This window comes from Nannospalax galili, unplaced genomic scaffold (assembly GCF_000622305.1).
Source record: "Nannospalax galili isolate Female #2095 unplaced genomic scaffold, S.galili_v1.0 scaffold196, whole genome shotgun sequence".
NCBI lineage: Eukaryota > Metazoa > Chordata > Mammalia > Rodentia > Spalacidae > Nannospalax > Nannospalax galili.
In genome coordinates, this window is record NW_008337421.1 from 514,670 (window position 1) to 517,677 (window position 3,008).

At 44.0% G+C, this 3,008-nt stretch overlaps 1 non-coding gene across 1 annotated transcript; it reads right to left on the reverse strand.

The window, feature by feature from the left end:
• Positions 1-742: 742 nt before the first annotated feature.
• Positions 743-870, reverse strand: LOC115070259. Its single transcript, XR_003849445.1, has one exon. It is a non-coding gene; the product is annotated as a small nucleolar RNA SNORA40 (small nucleolar RNA).
• Between the last annotated feature and the right edge of the window lie 2,138 nt (positions 871-3,008).

Consider the following 3,008-nt stretch of genomic DNA (forward strand, 5'->3'; position numbering starts at 1 on the left):
AGCAGTGTTATGATGTCTTTTCACCAGAGAAGAGCACACAGACACGCAAAAAAATTGCCAAACAAAAGCCTTTTATGTTTTTCTAGCCAGCCGGTGACTACACTGGGCAATCCATTCCCGAGCAACCTAAGCTGTCTCTAGGGTAAGCTTTTATACAGAAAAACCACATCCAGGGGTGAAAAGTTTAAGTTCCCAAGCTTGGGGGTGAAAAGCCCCCTAACAATTTCTATTCTGTAAAACAATTGCTACTCCACAAAAGCAAGCCAAGCGTTACCTACAGAAGCCACAAATCTGCTGTGTTTGGCGGGGCGGGTTCTCAAGCCCACACCTTAGTGCAACTGGGTCGAACCTCCTTCCCTCTGTTTTAAAACTACTTAGATAGGGTCTGCTTGTAACATGGCATAGCTATGGTCAGTCTTGAAGGGCCTCATCACTGCATCTAGGTCCTCACAGCAGGCAGTGATTTGCTCACAGACCTCCAATCCAAGGTTCTCTGAGTGGCAGCTGGGAGGTTTTACAGCTTCACGTGACAGCTTTACACCAGTGTCCTCTAGTTTATTTTCTGAACTCTGTAGACTTCTCAGATTCCTAATGTTGCTGAGGGCTGCAGCCAGGCCTTGACAGCCACTGGATGATGACAGTGGTTAGCTAACCATAAGTGCCACAGGGGCCTGTGGGTGGGCAGGTGGGAGGCTTACCAGTGTGTGTGTGTGTGGCCAGGCCTGCTCCACCCTGCCGGTGTTATATTCCTTCTTGTTTGTGTCAAAACTCATACCGAACAATGAGTTCTAAGTTGCAAGAGAGGATTTATTTTTGCACCTGTCTTTCATACTCTTTTCCACCAGTTGAACAAACACACACACAGGTGCTTTTTATTTCACTACTTTTTAAAAATATTTTATTTGTTATTTTTATTTTATGTGTACAGATGTATTGCCTGCATGTATGTGAGTATACCCGTGTTGTGCAATGCCATGGAGGTCAGAAGAGGGCTTTAGATTCCCCTGGAACTGGAGTTAAGGACAGTTCGTAGCATGTGGGTGCTGGGAATTGAACCCGGGTCCTCTGCAAGACCTCCGAAAATACCACTGCGCCATCTCTCCAGCCTATATTTCACTATTTTTAAATAAACTTTCATGTTCCCTACATTTTTAAAAATAATTTATTGAGAATTTCATACATCATATAAGGTGTTTTGATCAAATCCAAGCCCACTCCCTCCCCTCCAACTCCTCCCATATCACTCCATCACTTTTTTTCTGATAACTTCATGTACTCTTTCTTATTCTTTAATTTTTTTATGGGGCTTTTGGGGGATTTTGACTACTCTAACGCCCACCCCTGAAGAGGTAACCCTAAAATCTTTGAAGGATTAGATACAAGCTCCCAAATAGTTTTTGCTAAGAGGCGCAAGAATATTGTGAGTTTTAGCCAAGAAACTGGCTACTTTTCTTTGGGTCTTTTTACCCTAACTGCCTAGCCAATTCCTGCCTCCTATTCTTATCACACCATCCTCTGAAGCAGTTACCCAAATTGCCGATAGGGAATTGGGACACAGATCGCTCTGGCTTCTTCCATGCTGATCAGGGATGCAGGTTGAGGCATTACCCTTCAGTAGGTCTATCTAAAAGACTCCCAAATTGCATAATTCTTATCTCAAGGATTAAAAGAAAGTCTTTGAATTGTGAATAGGAGATATGAAGGAGAAGTAAAGGCAAGAGTATTTAGCATTACAACTTCTAGACAGGGAACTACAAAAAAGTCAGAACATAGCCAGTTTTCAAATGTTCATGTGAGAGTCCATTGGAATTTCTTGACAAGGGCTTCCCAAAGCATTCCTCTATTGGGTTCCTCCTCATTTTTCTTTTGTTTGCCAAGGCTGGACTCTAGAGTGATGGATTCAGGATTTGCTTTCAGGTATTTTGATAGTTGTTGGAGTGGTTAGAATCAGTGTCAGTTCTCTCTCAAAAGTTTCTAGACACTGAGAAAACAAATTTATCCATCATTTTAGAACAATAGCTAGGTGTCTCCCTGTCTCCTGATTGGCTGGTTCCACCAATGGGCGGGGCCTGACAAGGAGCGGGAAGTAGGAAGGGAAGCCGGGAGCCACCTTGGGATGGAGGCCAGGAGCCGCCAGGAGAGCGTGATGGTGTAGGAAACTCACAGCCAGTGCAGCAACTCAAAGACAGAATGGACTGACTCCCTGTGGACCTGGGGCGAGATCCCAGAGGCGTGAGTGCTAGCAGCAGACTATGGGTGTGGCGCAGTCTGATAAGGCAGGCTCTGAGTCCCTGCGGTGCAGGGCTAGGCACTGGGTACTCATTCCTTTGTAAGTTAATAAATACACATAAAATATATGCTTTGTCTAATCATGCAGGAGACCCAGAGAGAATTCGGGCCACACTCCCTTAGCTACAGGTGGGCACTACTGTATTAGAGACCAAGATTTGAAGTCATACATCTAAGCAGCACTTTCTGGTTAGGAACAAAATCATCAATGAGAAATAATTGTCTAAATAACTTTTTATATAGACTTAAGCCTAATGTCTGGGAAGTGTAATCCCTTGAAATATTAAAGAAATATACTGATGACTTTACTCTTGTTATACTTTCCTTTTGGGTGTTTACGACCATACAATTTGCCCAAATAAATCAATTTATTTTTACACTTAAGGTCATTTGAGGATCTGTTCCTTAGGGGTCACATGGGTTTGGGAGGAGCCCCTGGTTCCCTTCTTTTACCAGTTCCAAAAGTCAAAGGTCCTGCTCGACCATGTTGGCTTCGCTCAGAAGCATAGAAGAAGTGATTCCTCTGTGTGGACCCTCCTCTTTGTAGACTAGACACTAGTTCAAGTCCATATGGTGGGGTCTCCTTGGCCTCCTTGACCAAGAGGACAGGTGACCCACCACCATTACAGGATATTTTGAGAGATGCTCATAGTCCCCTGGAACTAGTCAACCTAGGAGGGCAAGGAGCAAAATCTGTCCTTGATGTCCTTCTTACCAAA